The sequence below is a fragment of the Sus scrofa genome, chromosome 5 (assembly GCF_000003025.6).
Source record: "Sus scrofa isolate TJ Tabasco breed Duroc chromosome 5, Sscrofa11.1, whole genome shotgun sequence".
NCBI lineage: Eukaryota > Metazoa > Chordata > Mammalia > Artiodactyla > Suidae > Sus > Sus scrofa.
The window spans coordinates 65,635,020-65,653,053 of record NC_010447.5 but is presented as its reverse complement, the minus strand read 5'-3'; the positions used below and the strand labels follow the sequence as shown (position 1 = coordinate 65,653,053).

The 18,034-nt window shown below is 50.5% G+C and overlaps 1 protein-coding gene and 1 long non-coding RNA gene across 4 annotated transcripts in view; one reads left to right on the top strand and one right to left on the bottom strand.

Moving 5' to 3' along the window:
* The window catches only part of KCNA6 (potassium voltage-gated channel subfamily A member 6), a 33,977-nt gene that overhangs the window by 6,504 nt on the left and 9,439 nt on the right, over positions 1-18,034 (top strand). The gene's annotated exons all lie outside the window — the stretch shown is intronic.
* On the bottom strand, positions 1,765-17,678 carry LOC110260754. Its single transcript, XR_002344130.1, has 3 exons — positions 17,540-17,678; positions 5,970-6,041; positions 1,765-2,257 (listed from the first exon to the last, which is right to left on the bottom strand). It is a non-coding gene; the product is annotated as an uncharacterized LOC110260754 (long non-coding RNA).

Here is an 18,034-nt window from a genome sequence, read left to right as displayed (position 1 = left end):
GCTGTGGGTTTAGAAAATGTCTCCAACAAAATGTCCTGAATCTTTAAGGATAAAATAGAGTAGGGGAGAGAGATGGGGGTGGGGAGGGAGAACCTGATACATTTTGGATAAATACCGTGCTTGCGTAGCCCTGGATTCTGTGCCTCTGGGTTCCCCAGTGCTAAGAAGCTTACAGAAAGGTTCAAGACAATGGCACTGCAAAAATAAGGAAATAACCACAGGAAAGAGGGCTTAGGAGGAAGGCACGGAGTGGAATCAGCCTAGAAAAAGCCTCAATTCAAGGGTGGCCTTTGGAGTTTCTGTCGTGGCTCAGTAGTTAACACACCTGACTAGTATCCATGAGGATGCAGGTTTGATCCCCCGCCTCGCTCAGTGAGTTAAAGATCTGGCATTGCTGTGAGCTGTGGTGTAGGTCACAGATATGGCGTGGATCCCGCATGGCTGTGGCTGTGGCATAGGCTGGCAGCTATAGCTCCGATTTGACCTTGGCTTGGAAACTTCCATATGCCGCAGGTGCAGCCCTAAAAAGACAAAAACAGAAACAAAAAACAAGGTGTGGCCTTTGAACTGCCCTTCATTCTCTTGAAAGACCTCATACCATCCAGCTGTCTCTCATGGGCACTGAAGGCAGAACAAGAAGCAAGGCACACAAAACCCAGGGGCGCAAGGTGCAGGGGGCCCTCCTTGGCAAGATTAAGATTCACCAGCCAGTCCACAAGGAGGCGTGTGCCTCTCTCTGATGCAAGTCGTGCAGGCGAAGTCCCACCTGCATCAGACACCAGGACACTTTGGAAGGATGATGGACATTTTCTAAAAGAGGATTGCAGTGATAATTGTACAGCTCTATACGTTAACCAAAAAAGTCACCGACTTGTTAAAAAATAGGTGACATGAGCTAATAACTTGAGAGTTTCACGTCTTGTCTGGGGGATGATTTGGATTTCTAAATCTAGGGGTTAAGCCTCTCTCTAAAGCTGAATATGCACGCGGCATATTCGGCATGGAATGACAGTTTTTTTTCTCTGCCACGTGGGGGCACTCTAGAGCTTTCATGCAGTTGCTCCTGCTTTTCACCTCCCATGCCAAGAACTATTTGTTTTGGTTTGTTTTTCATTTTGACAATGAAACCAGTGTGGGATTGACGTGTCCCTTTCTTTGTGCTCTGTAGATAGGCTGAGCCATTTCTGGTCTGTGCAGAGCCTGGTGAGCCTGGACTGACGTAGATAAGCATGTTGGATGTTACTCACTAGAAGACCACGGCAGTGAGCTTGCCCAAGGGCCTTATACCTTGCTGGCAAAAACAAACAAACAAAAAAAGTACACCGCCCGCCCCCCCAACGCCAAAAAAAAAAAAACCTTAAAAAAGAAAAAAGCAATCAAAAGCTCACAATACTGAACCTCCCCCCCACCCCGCGCCCAACCTCTGCACCTGTAAACTCAGAATTGCTTAAGAAACAGCATAGGGGTCAAGGTGTTAGTCTCTTGGCCTGGCCTGGTCCCCACCCTCCAGCAGTTGATGGCTTTGGTGCTTTGAGTCAACAGAAGCAAGGTTAAGAGGCTTCTCTCAGCTTGTCCTCCTGCACTTTCGTGCCTTCTGCTCTCTGATTCCTCGCCTCCAACCTTGGTGCTTTTCCTCACGTAACACCTTCCAGTCCTGCCGTTTATCATGCCTTCTCTTCCCTGACTAGGCCTTTGCTTCGGGCCAGATTTTGTGTTCCTCCCCACCCCCCCGCCCCTCCCGTCTCCCCCCCCCCCCCGCACCAGCATCTCTACGTAAATGCCAAGATAGATTTCCAGAGCATGCTGTCCTCCTGGGACAGTCTGGCTGGAACCACCGTGCCGCCTCTGATTGGTTTTGACTGCGTTATCGCCTGGGGAAGCCAAGTTTGGTCTCATTCGAGCTTGTCAGGGTCACTTAGGCAAAGAAAAGAAATCCATTCTTGAAATCGAAGGATTTCCTTTCTCCATACTACTGGATGCCAGGTTGCATGGCTCTCTTGGTGCAAGGGGGGAGGCTGGCGACCGGGGCTTTGAGGGGCAGGGCGCCTCCCAGATGCAGGCTGCTGGGAACAAGGACAGATGGGCTCTTCCTCTCCTGTTACTGTGTCTCCCGATGAACCATGTGCCTGTTCTGGGCTCGAGGTCCCTGTGGGGTCGGAGATGGTCATTTCTTTCCCCTTCTTTGGCTCTGAACTCCTGGAGAAAGGAGTTTACACCACCTCTTGGTCCCTTCTTGGTCCTCACCCTCCTTGGTGCCCTAAGGAGGGAGCAGAAGCCTGTCAGTGACCACTTTGGAAAGGTTTTCTGAACAGGGCAGTGACTGCTCGGTCCCAGAACAAGAGGGAAAAAAGAGGGTACACCACAGCAAGTGTCATCACTACTGGTCTCACCTTGGCTGTCATCTAACCTACTCAGGGCCTCCCTGGGGGCAGCTTAGGATTTTTTTTGAGCCCAACTCTGAGTTCATCATTGTTCCCATAAGGAGGCTTTTCTTTTCGCCTGTCATGCCTGCAGTAGACTCTCTTCGCCTGGCCCTAGAAAACATCGCGAAGCCTGAAGTGGCCTCTGTCACAGGTGCAGGGAGCGCAGACAGACCCCGGCTCCTTGGCGAGAGCAAAACCCACATCCCCGAGGAGCCTGCAGCCGCACTGTCTGCTGCGATGCTATTTTTGACACGCTTGCTCGCTCCCAGGACTTGACAACCGCTGTCTCCAGGAGACAGACAAACCCAGCTCTTGGCAGCAGAGCCACTTTGCTTTGGAAAAGAACAGAGGAAGACAGTCTGGCGGCGGGAGGGGTGGGGACCACGCCTTCCCTCTCCTCCAGGAGGCCAGCACCCGGGCGTCAGGGTCGTGGATCTGAGGTTGGGGCACCGCTCCCACTGGGACATCCATCCTCCCCTCCCGGAAAGTGGTCCTAACGTGAATAAGAAGGGCACCATTCATTTCAAAAAGCATCTGAAACGCCCTCAGTGCTTTCAGACATCGTGTCCTGTAACAGAGATTAGGCGTCTGGACTCTGGAGCCAGACTGTCTGGGTTCTGATCCCACCTCTGCCACTGAGCTGCAGGAGGACCCTGGGCAAGTTCTCGAACCTTCCAGGCCTCAGTTTCCTTCTCTGTCAAATGAGACATACTAAGAGGGGCCATCTCACAGGGCTGCCTGCAGAATTAGATGCGTGGATATAGGTACAGCGTCTATGCAGCATGCAACGCCATTTAACGCTGTGGTGACAGTGTGCTCTGTAGCCACATCTAAGGCGGATACAAGGTTGGTATTATGCTCAGTGTTGCTGTCCTTGGACAACAAGAGCCGTAGGTAGGCAAGGCATTGTTTTCCTCTTTGGCAGAGGGGACAGTTGGAGCTCAGGGGGCAGGTTCACGGGCATCGCGTGGCCCTTCACCCTCAGGGGAGATGTGATGAGCAGAGGGCAGACAGGGTCTGCTTGGCACCCACAGTCCGAGAGAATGAATCCGTGGCCCCTGAATGTGTGCAGGGCTTTTATTTTCCTGCCACATTGTCTTTTTGATAGAAAACCAGTAGGCAGCCTGTGCTCTTTTTCTTCCGGGCTCTGAAAGCTCATGACTGCACCATCTTTCAAGAAGGCCTTTCTTCACTCTGTCACATCTTAGCATCCTTAGGTGCTAGAGCTTTCCTCACATACTTCCTCGCACCTTCATCCTTGGGATAGATGCAGGGTCTCACAGCTAACAGAACCCATAAGCTGGACTCAGATCAGGGTTTTCCTACACTGTTCTAGCAACTTTCAAGATCCCACATCCCTGGTCCTCGCTCTCAGCATCCCTCATTGCTCCCTGGCCACCTTCAGGTCCCTGTGCAGGTGGGGTACCTGTGGCATCCTCGGGTGTGGCCAGCTTCCCTTTCTCCTTTCAGGCAGAGGATACGGGAGACTCGAGTCAGAAGAAGCGGCTCCCTGACTCCTGTGGGTTGGAGGAGCAGGGGCCGCACCAGGGACCCCCACTCAGGTCAGAACACTATAGGTACCCTCAGCTTCTTCCCACCGCCACCACCACAGCATCCTCTGGGGGACCCAGCCTAGGGTGGGGCGACGGCACCACCCTCCCCATTCCAAATTTCAGGCTTCCCGGCTTCCTTGCTTTTGGAGTCAGAGAGCTTGGGTCTGAACCCAGTTTGTAAGCTGCACCTCACCTAAACCCCTCCAGCCTTCAGTTTTGTTGTCTGCAAGATAAGGGGGTGAATTCTGCTTACCCCACCCAGTTGTTCTGAGCCTGCAAGTTCAAAGGTTTAGTAGCACAGCCCAGCTTTCCCCTTTGCCAGGCAGCCGAGGGGGGGCCTCAGTGACAGAGATCCGCCACTGGGGGTGCAGCTGGAAAAGCACCACCTGTACCTTCAAAGATGCGGCGGCAGTGGCATCGGGGTGGGGTAGGGTGTCTCCAGCTGACTGCAGTTTTGTTCTTTGAAACCAATGTTTAAATGAAAATGACCTAAAAAGAGACTCAGGATAGCAAGCTTCTGAACTCGAAGGCCCTTGGCCGGAAGGATTCACAGGAGAATCTTTAAAAATAAATTGCCCTGAAGATGTGATTTGCTATCTAGGAGGTAATCTGAGTGTGTCTTTAAGAACACGATGGATAGACCTGTAGTCTTTTTTTCACTGCTTCCAACCAGAAAACAAGGAGGAGTGTCACTTAGCCCTTCCTGTGAGACCCAGGATTGGGTAGGGCTGTCTCCAGGGTCACGGATGGACAGATGAGAGAGCTGGAAGGGGTCGTGAGTGTCCCCTTGTGTGAAGGAGGGGACCGATGTGGACGAGAAGCAGGACTAACTGGGTCACACAGGCAGTTGAGGCAGAGCTGAGCCCAGGACTCACATGTTCTGACTCCAACGCAAGTATATTTTCCCATGGAAAATGGAAGCCTAAAGATTATGCAAAACATCTTTTAAAACTCCAGCTTTAGGAAGTTCCCTTGTGGCGCAGTGGGGAGTTTAGGATCTGGGGTTGCTGCAGCTGTGGTGCAAGTTGCACCTGAAGCACAAGTTCAATCCCTGGCCCGGGAACTTCCATGTGCTGTGGGTACAGCCAAAAAAATAAATAAATAAGTAAATCAAACCAAGGAGTTCCAGTTGTGGTTGAGTGGTAACGGATCCAAATGATATCTGAGAGACTGTGGGTTCGATCCCAGGCCTCACTCAGTGGGTAAGGATCCGGCGTTGCTGTGAGCCGTGTTATAGGTCACACACAAGGCTCAGAGCCTGTGTTGCTGAGGCTGTGGTGTAGGCCGGCAGCTGCAGCCTGGGATTTGACCCCTAGCCTGGGAACCTCCATAGGCTATGGGTGCAGCCCTAAAAAAGAAAGGAAAAAGAAAAGAAAGAAAAAGGGAAAAACAAAACAAAACCCCAAACAAACAACTTTAGGAGTTCTCTTGTGGCATGGTGGGTTAAGGATCCCGTGTTATCACTGCAGTGACTCAGGTCCGTGCTGTGGCAAGGGTTCGATCCCTGTCCTGGGACCTTCCATGTGCTGGGGGTGCAGCCAAAACAAAACATAATTTATTTCCTACCCAACCAAACTTCTTAGCAGAACTGTCCAGGAGGAAATGGAATTAGTGCTTTTTCGTTTCACCCTTTCCCCTGACTTTCCAGGGGCCAGAGGCAGCAGGCCAAGCTCAGAAATCCCTCATCAGGCAGCCAACTCTGGGATTTTGAGGGAAGGGCCTGTAAGCGTTACTCTCGTGTGGACAGGAGGTACGTTTGTGCTGGACAAAGAGAGGCTAGTGGCCAGCTCTGGCCCATGCAGCCAAGCCCTGGGCATCTAATCTCCCTGACTCAGAGATGCTCGAACCTTCTGGGGCTTCACGTTTTCTGTGAAATTTAGTGATCCGGCTGCAGGAAACTGGCCTAGATTAGAAACCAGGAAAGCAGGAGGGTTTTTTGGAGACATCTGTATGTTATAGAGGAAGAAAGAAAACCGGAAGCTTGGCCCCTTACCTAGCACTGTGGACTTCTGGTGCCCTGGGGAACAGAAATCCACTTCTAGACTCTTCTCCGTAATGGGTTGTCCTGGGAGAGAAAAGAGACGTTCCTGTTGGCTTCCAGAGAGCTTATAAATCACAGGGGGCGGGGGTCAGGGAGGATGAAGTTTCCATAGGCCGTCGGAGCTGAACCCTAAATCAGGCCAGGGCTCGCCAGCCGCATTAAGGCACTTTGACAGCGCTGGGAAGAGGGAAGAGTCTGGCGTGCTGCGGGGAGAGCTTGTGGCCCACACAGGACTGCCTTCTGTCCTTCAGGGGATGGGTCACGCTGGCCAGGAGCAGCTCGCGTGTGTGCACGTGGGGAGCCCAGGTTCTCACTCACCCCCAGCCTTCCTGGTAGTTCTGCTCTGCTCATCTGGAAATATGTTGGCTCTGTTCTGTCCTGTTCCATTCCATTCTATTCCATTCTATTCTCTTCTACTTTATTTTATTCTATTCTATTCTACTCCATTTTATTTTATTTTAATTTATTTCATTCTATTCTATATTCTATTCTGTTCTACTCCATTTTATTTTATTCTATTTTACTTTATTTTATTCAATTCTATTCGGTTTTAATTTTTATTTTTTTCTGCATCTGCACCCCCCGGTACATGGTTTTACACATGTGCAAAATTCCAAATAGCAACCACAGAGCATATACCCTGCGACTTCGCAGGTCACCCCTGATGAGATGTCCAGAATCGGTGACATGTGGGCCAACTACGATGTGACATTAAGAACTATTAGCTCAGATCCAGCATTGCTGTGGCTGTGGTGTAGGCTGGCAGCTACAGCTCCAGTTCAGCCCCTAGCCTGGGGACTTCCATATACCATGAGTGCGGCCCTAAAAAAAGAAAAAGGCAAAGAAATATTGGACAAGACAATTGCATTTCAATAAAGCTGGGAATGAATGAAAAAAAAAAAGAAAAAAATTCAAGAAATGCTGAAAGATTTCACATGCAGACCTGGATTTTGGTTTTCTTTTGGAAAACTGTGGCTTCTGCGTTTGGTCTCATGGTTCTTGCATTTCAGTTTTCTATCATCAGTCAGAGGTGCTGAGTAAGGCTGCCCCTTCGGAAGGGTGGGTGCTCTTGCTGTGCCTGCAGAAGCTGGAGCCTCCTCCCATTTTCACTGTGCCCACAGCGTTGGGTTGCTTGTAGGAGGAAGTCAGCTCCCTGTGTGTGCATTTCCGCCCCATGTAGGGACAGCTACATCCAGCCTCCTTCAGCTGGTGGCTCATGGACTCTGTGTGGCTGCTCTGTGGCTGTGATGGCGTTGAGTCCCAGGGGACTGTTAGATGGGGTGGGAGGAGGGTGCTGTCAGCGAGGTAATTGGCGCTGGCTGCCTGGGGAGGAGACAGTCTCCACTCCAGACAAGAGGCAGTTGTGTGGCTGCAGGCGATCAGGGGCCTCTTGGCAAAATCAAGGACCCGCGGTGTGTGTTCAGTTACGAGGGAAGGTGTGTGAGCAGTGAAGGGTTTCGGTCTAACACAATGCCGATGACCACAAGGCTGGTTGTGGTGTTTGGATATTTCCAACTTGAGGGTGCCTTCCTGCTTCGGTGATGTCAGGTAAATTGATGTCACCTGTACCTGCTGCCTGGGATGGGGAGAGATGAGATCGGGCGTTCCTAAGTGGGACCTCGAGGCTTTCCAGGGCCATGCTTGGCCCCCAGCATGGGCTCAGCATCTCTGGGCTGTCTGCGACATCACAACGCCAAGGTCCATGTCACATCCCTGCTTGCCCCTCTTCCTAGATTCCTCCCCAAAATGTCAGCTCTCAGGGGACCCTCGAGTCTGGAAGTTTTATTGGCGGAAAGTTACATGACTGTACAGTTAGAAGCATGTCCAACATCATCGCCTTGGGAGAGAAATAAGAACGTCTCTCCTCTTTTCATTGCTTGATGTGTGATTTCATTACAGTGTTTCAGGGCTAGAATTCAAGCAGGGAGTCTCAAAAGCCATCTGAGCGAACGTCAGCTCAAAATCCTTAGGATTCCAAGAAATGGGCGAGAGTTCAGGCTGGTCATCCCACACTGGGGACAGCATTCTCTTCTGAAAACTCAAATTTAAAAGGATGCTATAACCCTTTTCCTTCCCCTCCCCCACAAATACTTGCTGCTTCCAGGAGTGTGGAAGAAATGAATTCAGGTCGGGCTTAAAGGAAATGCATCACCTTAATGCTTATCTGCCTCACTTTTTCTAATAGACACACCTCTAAAAAGGTGCTAGTTGGGGTTCCTGTGGTGGCTCAGTGGTAATGAATCCGACTAGTATCCATGAGGATGCGGGTTCCATCCTTGGCCTCACTCAGTGGGCTAAAGGATCTGGCGTTGCTGTGGCCATGGTGTAGGCCGGCAGCTACAGATCCAATTCCACCCCTAGCCTGGGAACCTCCTTGTGCCTTGGGTGTGGCCCTAAAAAATGATGTGTGTGTGTGTGTGTGTGTATGTGTGTGTGTGTAAAAATAATGGACTCATTTCCTATCCGAGGTGCTTTTCAGTAGAAGGGGGCCTTTTCACATTTAAAAATCACAATATAGCTAAACTTTCATGAGCATATCTAGTCTGTAAAGAAATGAAGTTCAACTAGTTGGTGGTTTACTTCCTACAGTCAAAATTCCTTCCTCCAATGGAAGGAAAGGAATGAGCTGGTATTAGAGAGGGGGTTTGCTGCAGTTCCCAATGTGGCACAGTGGCTTAAGGATCTGGGGTTCTCTGGGGGTGAGGGTTTGATCCCCTAGCCCAGTGCAATGGGTTAAGGATCCAGGGTTGCTGCAGCTGTGGCTCAGATGTGATCCCTGGCCTGGGAACTTCCATATGCCCCAGGGACAAGCTGAGAAAGGAAATAAAAAGGAGAAAACCAGGGGGATTGCTGACCAGATTTGAGAACGAGCCTTTTTCTTCATTGTGCAAGTAGAGGATATTTTTCAAAATGTAGGTTTAAAAGTGGGAACTCTGGAGTTCCCGTCGTGGCTCAGTGGTTAACAAATCCGACTAGGGACCACGAGGTTGCAGGTTCAATCCCTGGCCTTGCTCCGTGGGTTAAGGAGCTGTGGTGTGGGTTGCAGACGCGGTTCGGATCCCGACTTGCTGTGGCTGTGGTGTAGGCCGGTGGCTACACCTCCGATTAGACCCCTAGCCTGGGAACATCCATGTGCCTCAGGAGCAGCCCTAGAAAAGGCAAAAATAAAAAAGGACCTAAAAGTGGGAATTCTGAGCGACTCTTTTACCATTTTCTCCCTTTCTCACTGCATTTTGACTCTTTAGGGGATGCATCTGAACGTGTGTGGCATTGCCTTTTCTACACCTGTCACGTGTCAGGTGAGGCAGGATGGGATCAAGGAGGACACGGTTCAGAGCCCCTTGTCTCGGTTCACCCAGGTGGAAGGGGTGCCGTCAGCCAAGCTGCAGTCAGCGCCCAGGGCTGCCCCCCTCCGGCTGTGCAACTGTAGGGCCCTCGGTACGCTGGGGGCCTCTCTGAGCCTTGGTCTTCTTCTCTGTGACCGGGGGCGTGAATGTAGCCTCCCTCGCAGAGGTGGAACTTAATGAGATGATGCTAACGGGGTGCATTCCCCCACCTGGCATGTTGTAAGTATCCAGTGAGAGAGCGTTGCCGTTTTCACGGTCTCTTTCTTTGCCTGCTTCAGTGGGGGTACTGAGGCATCAGTGGGTCTCTGAAAACCGTCCAGCCTTTAGGAACAGTGGAAACCACTCAAAGCGCTCATCAGTCAGTCTTTTGGGAGATATGTACATAAGCAATAATAATAAAAATATTTGTTGGAAAAAAAAGGAGTTCCCTGACGGCTCAGGGGGTTTAGGATCTGGTGCTATCACTGCTGTGGCTCTGGTTACAGCTTTGGCAAGGATTAGATCCCTGGCCTGGGAACTTCTGCATGCTCAGGGTGAGGCCAAAAAAAAAAAAAAAACCCAAACACAAAAATATATGTCATAGTTTCTCTCACTTTGTAAATTTAGATTTCCTGGCCCAAGACTGACCACAATTCAGTGATTCAGTCATCAGATGCTTGGCTGTAAGAGAGGTGACTCATATCAGGGGGCTTAATGCCCATTTGAAAACTACTTCTGGGCTAAAAACACCAGTGGAAGAGATGATCCAAGGATCCTGATAAATTCCTTTAAAAAAAACATAAGCAGTTGGAGTTCCCGTTTTGGCTCGGGGGTAAGGACCTGAAATAGTGTCTTTGAGGATGCGCGTTCTTTTCCTGGCCCCGCTCAGTGGGTTAAAGATCAGGATCCGGCATTGCTGCGAGTTGCAACATAAGTCCAGATGCGGCTTGGATCTCATGTTGCTGTGGCTGTGGTGGAGGCCTGCAGCTGCAGCTCTGATTCGACCCCTCGCCTGGGAACTTCCATAGGCTGTGAGTGGGGCCCTAAAAAGAAAAAGAATCACAAAACATAAGGAGTGAGGCAACTTATCCTTTCAGAATCCCCGGGAGCAGTGAGAACCGTCCAGCTCACTCGGAAGTGAGTGAACGTGGAAAGCCCTGATGCAGCTCGTTACTGCCTGGCTCCCGGGCTGCCCTGGGATCGGGGAGCCAGTCCTCAAGAGCCCGCAGGGGACCCAGCGGGAGGCTGCCTTGAGTAGCCGGCAACTCATAAACGTGCCTTTGGTGATGTGTGTAGGGGTTGACATCCTTCCTTGTGATTCCAGCACAAGCCCGTGGAAAATATGACTCAATTTACAGAGAATGTATTTCTTTACACAACATTGCAAGAATGTGTTTCATTTGTGAGGAGAGCAGCTGAACCCACGTAATGATGACTCCGTAGAGAGTAAGATGGGGTGGCCTGGACTGAGCCTGGAGAGATGTCCAGGAGTCAGGGTTCTCCACCCTGCAGGGCCTAATTGTCCCAGGTCTATTCTTTGAGACCTCAGAGAGACTCCCTAACCTAGACCCCTTCAAGGACATGTGTTTGAGCCTCACCGTTTTTGTTGTCAGGATGTTTTTCTCCTACCCAGTTATATATCTCCCAGGATACTTTAAACTTCCTTCCTCCTATTTTGCCTTCTACTGAAATAGGTGCTTAACCAACCGTATTACCTAGAATAGCTCCTTCTGCCGGTTTTTCAGTGTGATCTGCAGAGCACGGGTCCTCCAAGACACTCCCCCAGGAGAAGAACCACTGGGCACCATGTTTGTTTTAGAAAGGCTTCCTCTTGGAGATACACAATTCATATGCACGTTGCATTAAAGGCTCTGAGAAGTCCTGCAGCAGATAAACCTATTTCACGTCTTAAACCAGTATTATTCAAATTATCATTATTTTTTGCCACAGATGCTCTACCTCTTTTTTTTTGGCGGGGCAACTTCTATTCATGTCCCACAAAAAATGGAATCCAGGGAATACATTTTGAGAAACCCAAAGAGGGTTTCTCAAACTTCTTTTTTTTTGGTCTTTTTTGTTAGGGCCACGCCTGAGGCATATGGAGGTTTCCAGGCTAGGGGTCCAGTTGGAGCTGTAGCCACCGGCCTACACCACAGCCACAGCCACAGCCACAGCAACGAGGGATCTGAGCCTCATCTGCAACCTACATCACAGCTCACGGCAACACTGGATCCTCAACCCACTGAGCGAGGCCAGGGGTCAAACCCTCGTCCTCATGGATGCTAGTCAGGTTCATTAACTGCTAAGCCACAATGGAAACGCCTTGAAACGTCTTTTGAGGGATTTGAGTCCTTGAAACCTCCGCCCTTCGAGTTTTTCTTGGATAGACTGTTGTGTAGCTAAGCTTTCCACACTCCTCTTGAGTTTGGGCAGAGGCTTGTAGAATTAGTGACTTGATAAGGCTCTGAATGATGTGACAGACATTCTCTCCCCTGCGGGCCCTTAAAATCTTCTTAAGTAGAAGTCTTGGAGAAAAAAATAACTGTGACAGCTCTTATTTGTTTGAGATGGAGTTTCTGTTCTGCTTTGCCTGAAAATGTCCACACCTCAGATATACTTTGCTGACCGTCCAATTTCCATGCTTGTTGGTAACCAAATCAAAGACTGGGACCGGCATGGCTTTTTTTTTTTTTTTTTTCCCCAAATGACATCACTGCACAATTGACCCTCTGAGGTGGCCATACGTATCCCCATTTTACAGATGAGGAAACCGAGGCTCAGCAAGGAGAAGCAACTTGCCTACAGCCCCACAGCTAGGAAGGGAAGGAGACAAAGTTTGTACCGAGGGCTTGATGCCTGCATAGAGAAGACTCAGAAAATGTTTCTGCCTCTGCTTGCTTCCAGCATGTGAGAAGTACTCTGGGAAGATCCTGAGTTTTTTCAGGAAGAGGGAAAGGCCTTTGCCTGCAGTATGAGGCCATGAGTTCAGGTCCCAGCTCTTCCAGGACATGCCTTTCTCTTCACAGGTACTTTCCCCACTAAACCGGGCCTTTGACTGAGAACGTTCCAGAATAATCTTGACTGGAATTCCTTTCGTGGCTCAGCTGGAAATGAATCTGACTGGCATACATGAAGATGCAGGTTTGAACCCTGGCCTCGCTCAGCAGGTTAAGGATCCGGTGTTGCTGCGAGCTGTGGTGTAGGTCGCAGACGAAGCTTGGATCCCGAGTTGCTGTGGCTGTGGCGGAGGCTGGTAGCTATGGCTCCAATTTGACCCCTGGTCTGGGAATTTCCATATGCCACAGGTGCGGCCCTAAAAAAAAAAAAAAGAAAAGAAAAGAAAAAAAAAAGGAGCCTTGACTAATCATCATGTTTATAAAATCTTATTTGCCATCTGAGCAAGACAGAAAGAAGCACAAGCAGTGAGCTCTAAGTAACCAGGGTTTTCAGGCTCCTTCCCTGTTTTCCTAAATACCGTTTTCAGGGTGGCACTCTGGCTGTCTCTGGGGGTACTTCAGGTGCCAGCTCCTCCTGGTTGGTGCTGGTTTCTCCGGAGCTGGGATTAAGTCCCCCAGGAAACCCTTTCTTTTTTCTTCTTCTTATTTTTGCAACCACCCCTGCAGTGGCATATGGACGTTCTGGGGCTAAGGGTCAAATCGGAGCTGCACCTGCTGACCTACACCACAGCCATAGCAAGTCAGGATCCAAGCCGTGTCTGCGACCTACACCCCAGCTCACAGCAATGCCCGATCCTTAACCCTCGGAGCGAGGTCAGGGACTGAACCTGCATCCTCGTGTACATTATGCTGGCTTCTTAACCTGCTGAGCCACAACGGGAACTGGAGACATTCTTGGTGTTCCCAAGGGCCCTTACCTCTGACTCATTTTTGCCCAAGCCAGGAGAGGCCTGATGCTCTTGTCTGCTCCTCAACCAGCTGGTCCGGGGCTACGTTCTTTCTTCCCTGCTTTCTCTGTGCTCAGAGACAGAAGGAGAGAGGATGTATTTGCTCTTGACTGTTGATGCCTTTGATCTGCTCCTTTTCCAGACTTCTTAGGCTGGCAGGAGGAGTTTCTGCTCACTGAAGGCTTCTTTCATCTTTAAATCCACCCAGAGTCAGGACGAGTGGGCTGTGGGGAAGGCGAGGGTGACGTTTAATTCTGGGTTGGTCGCTACCTTGCCGTGACCCTGAGTAGGTCGTCTGCCTGGCACTGGGCAGACCCTAGCTGGGGGTGGTATTCTTTATCCAGGTGTCTCTCTTCAGCTGTGCAGTGAGGTGGTTGGATTAGACAGTTTTTGAGCTTTTGCTTCAACTTCTGTGGCTGCTCAAGCTGATTCATTAAATGCACAGCTGAGTCCCTCGACCAACCTGGCCAACTTTATTGCTTGGCCTTTGCCCCCAGAGTGATCTTTTCCAAAGAGGGAGGGAGTTAACTACAATTTCGACTTTATATAGAATCACTGAATTTCAGAGGTCATCTCCTCCAGCCTCTTGTTGTATGAAGATCAGAAATTAATAGTTAAATATATACAGAGTAAGTTATGGCAACGTTTTGAAAATGTCACAGTTTTTCAATCTCTTCCCTCTGCTTTTCTCCTGCTCTCCCTCCTTCCTTTCCTTCCTCCTTATTTTTCTTAGATGAGGTCTATCTTCATTATTAAGTGATTCCAGTTCTTTTTTTGTTTCAAAGTAGCAGAATCACCATTCCTGGGTGTGGGCTGTGTCAACAGCTTGGCTTTAGAACTGGAAAGGCATTGGCACAGAAAGGCGCTTCTATATTAAGGAGAAGCAGGGGTTGCAGACCAGCAAGGATGCTGAGCAGGAGCCTCTGTGTCTTTAGCTCCCCACTTGCAGAGGGAGCCTGGATGAAAGGCAAAGGGAAGAGAGTTGGTACAATGCTTTGGGATCCTCAAAGTAGAAGCTGGCTCTCTCCATCACTGGGAAAGGGCAGTGACCCCAAGGGCAGGCTCTGGATTGTGCACATGGGATGGCCATGCGGTGGCTCTGGATGGCAAAGTCTATATAACACTGCTCGTTCCGCTCAGTCCTTGGAGCTGGGGCTGCATATCCAGACCAGGGTCTCCACTGAGCCGAATCCCGATCCTGCACGGCTACACCAATCCCATGCCCTTTTTTTCTTTTTCTTTTTCCTTTTTAGGGCAGCACCTGCAGCATATGGAAGTTCCCAGGCTAAGGGTTGAATCAGAGCTGCAGCTGCCAGCCTACACCACAGCCATAGCCACGCAAGACCCAAGCCATGTCTGCAGCCCACACCACAGCTCATGGCAGTGCTGGATCCTTAACCCACTAAGTGGGGCCAGGGATCAAACCCCCATCCTCATGGATACTAGTCAGGTTCATTACTGCTGAGCCGCAGTGGAAACTCCATCCCATGCTTTTTGACATTCATTCATCATCCTCAGCCCATTCCGTCTCTCCTCCTACTGCTGCAGCCTGTCCAGTAGAAGCCTGGACAGGGATGGAGAAAGCCTGAGTGGGCTCCTGGTGCCCTCTTTGACCTTGAGTAAATGGCTTGAAACAAATGTTTTATTTACTGACTTTAAAGGTAGTGTCTGCTCATTATGCAAAATGAGTACAATTCAGAAAAGTATAAGGAAAAAAATGATAGTCCCGTCATCCCACAACCAGACTTTCAGTGTCAGTATTTTGTTGTAGTTTTTTTCCAGAGCAGCTGAGTCTCTGCATCTACACCTCTATTGAGATCCTCTTGTATTTCATCTAAAAAACTTTATATAATGTTTCTGATTGGCTTTTTGCCTTTTTTTTTTTTTTTAAGGGCCTCACCTGCGGTATATGGAGGTTCCCAGGCTAGGGGTCCAATTAGAACTGTAGCCGCCGACCTACGCCAGAGCCACAGCAACACGGGATCCAAGCCATGTCTGTGACCTACACCACAGCTCACGTGAGGGAATGCTGGATCCTTAACCCACTGAGCGAGGCCAGGGATCAAACCTGAAACCTCATGGTTCCTAGCAGTTTCGTTTCTGCTGCGCCACGACGGGAACTCCTGTCTCTAATTTTCTCATGCAATTATTACCTACCCATCATGCAGGCGCACCATCACTTTGGTAATGTATCCTGTATTATTAGACATTCAGATTGTTTTCTAACTTTTTCTTCTTCTAAATGATGCTACCGTGAACATTTTTCACATACGTACATGTTTACATTGATGACTGTCCCTTTAGGTTGTACTCCTACGAGAGAGAGTCAAGGAGCATGAATAAATTGAGTAAATTATTTTCTTGGCCTCAGCTTCCTCACCTATCATAAAAGAACAATGAACACAGCAGAAATTAACAGCAGAAATGAATGTCAGCAGACCCTGCCCCAGTATAGCATGTGCGGCCGCATGTCCTGACTCCTCTGCTCTCCTGGTGGTGCTATGCGAATCCCTACTCCATGGGAGCCGCTGGTCCAGGGTTCCATGGCCAGCAAATGGGGGGTGGGATAGCATCCCCAGGCAGTCCGGCTCCAGCATCGTCACTTTTAAATGCAGGGCTAATATTGCCCCATGAGATGAGAGAACTAAACAGAACATTCCCAGGGGCAGTGGTGGGTCCTGCATTATTCAGTGCCACACCAGCCAGGTTCCCAGGTAGCATGGGTACCGGGATCCTTGAGTCCTCTTCAGCCCCTCCGCCTTTGTGTGTTTACTGAGGTTGGTGTGTGTGAGAGTGTGTGTGCGTGTTTCTATGATCTCAGATGATGGAACAGAACCAGCAGAGAGAATGTGACACAGAAAAGCCTGGCCGATCTATTGGCCAAATGACAAATGCTGCTAATCTGTGCTGCTTGTTATGGATAATGCATCACAGTGTCCTCTTGAGCTTAAGGCTCTCAGCCTCTGTGGCTGGGACATTTGTCACTTTATAATCGGGCTGTCACCTGGTGGAGCAGGAATGGGATAGGACATACCATCTAGCAAGACCCTGACCTAGAAGCACCTGGGTGCACCTGTTCCCCAAGGAGGGGCACATACCCTCCCTGAGCGGCTTTGCCCGGCGCTGTCCAGAACATGTGACAGCCGTGGGTGAGATATTCATTCTGCAGGGAGGAGGGAATTGATGGGCTGGTCCCAGAATGATGCGTCCAGGCTGCCCTGTTCCCTGTTCAATACAGGGGTTGCCTGGCCTTCTAGAAGGTCTGATGCAGGTGATCTGGGAGAAGCCTGGGATCTGCTTCTCTAAGACACGTCCACTACCTGACTATCTTCAGGAAACAGGGAGTAGGGGGGCTTAGGTGGTGGATCGCCACCTTTCCTGGGGCTTTGGGGTCACCTGAGAAGGTTTTTGAAAAGTACCACTTCCTATACCCTGTGCTGTCTTAATGCCTCCCCTCTCCCTCCCGTAATTTGAATCACTGATGGAAGGTGGAGTTGAGGGTGCAGCATATTTTAAAAGCTTCTCAAGAGATTGTAGCATCCGCCACAGCTGGGGACCCCTAGTCTAAGAGGCTGTGGTGACGATTTGATGCCTTTCCATTTAAGTCCCCTTCACATGTCACAAAGCTCTTTCACAGCTGAACATCACAACTATCCAAGTTAGCAGAGTGGGCATTTTTCTGATTTTTCTTGGCCCAGAAAGATTGCGTGAGTTGCCTAAGGTTGCGCAGCTTCTCTGTCAGTCACAGCAGAGGTTCTCGGCCCAGTCCAGCCCCATCGTGCCAGGCCCTATGGAGAAGGGCAGCCTCCCTCCCCCGAGGACCCTCCAGGATGGAAACAGCCTAGCCTCCAGCATCCACATCCCTTCTACCGAGGCTGCTCTTCCTCCCCAGGGGGCCTCCTTGTGAAATATGCCAGCACATCTCTTCCCCAAGCTCTGCCCCACGTGACAGATAATGACCCGGAGGGACACAGCTGCCTGACCCTTGGCCCCAGACCAGCCCTTCACCGCTGACCCTCTGCATTAGTGTCCAGCAGGAGCTGGCAGAGATGCCTCCAGCAGCAGCGGCTGCCCTGGCTCCCTCCCCTTCCTCCCAGCTGTCGCCCCCATCCCAATTCTCCCTTCACCGCCAAAGCTTCTCTCCCCTCCCACCCTACCTCCAGGGTAGCCTTCAGGCCCACCTAAATCCCTCCTGTAGCCCCTGCAGGGGTGAGCCTCCCCTCCAGACATCGGGAACGAACGCACTGGTGCTTTACAAGGTAGAAGAGGGAGAGGAAATCCGAAGCAGGTACCTGCGCACACCTCGTCCCCGTCTTCCACCCAGCAGTCAGCTCTGGGCTCAAACTCTTCCCCCGACTGGAAGCAATGGCTTCTGTTTCTTTTCACTCTTCCTCTCCTTGGGCAAACCTCTTTCCTCGCACAGGCTGTGTCCTGGACCGGCTCCCAGCGACTGCAGGCTCTGTCTGGGTCAGAATCCTGCAGCCTCGGTCCCTGGGTTGCTGGAGGGCGGGGTTTTGCGTCATGGCACTGCAGGCCCGGGAGGAGGTGCAGGTGTGGGTCCCCCGCTTCTCTTCACCTGTGCAGCAGCCTTAGGACAGGTGACGCCCCTCACCACCTGGCAGACATCTGCTGCAGCGCCCTTCTTTCTCTCTCTCTTGGGCCTGCCCGCTGGGTGTGGTTAATTGATTTGAGGGGTTGGTTGGCGAGTCAATCAATGTCCTTCTGACTTTTGATCCTGCAGGACCAACTTTCAGGAAAGGCATGTCCTCTGTTAGCAAGGCTGGCCC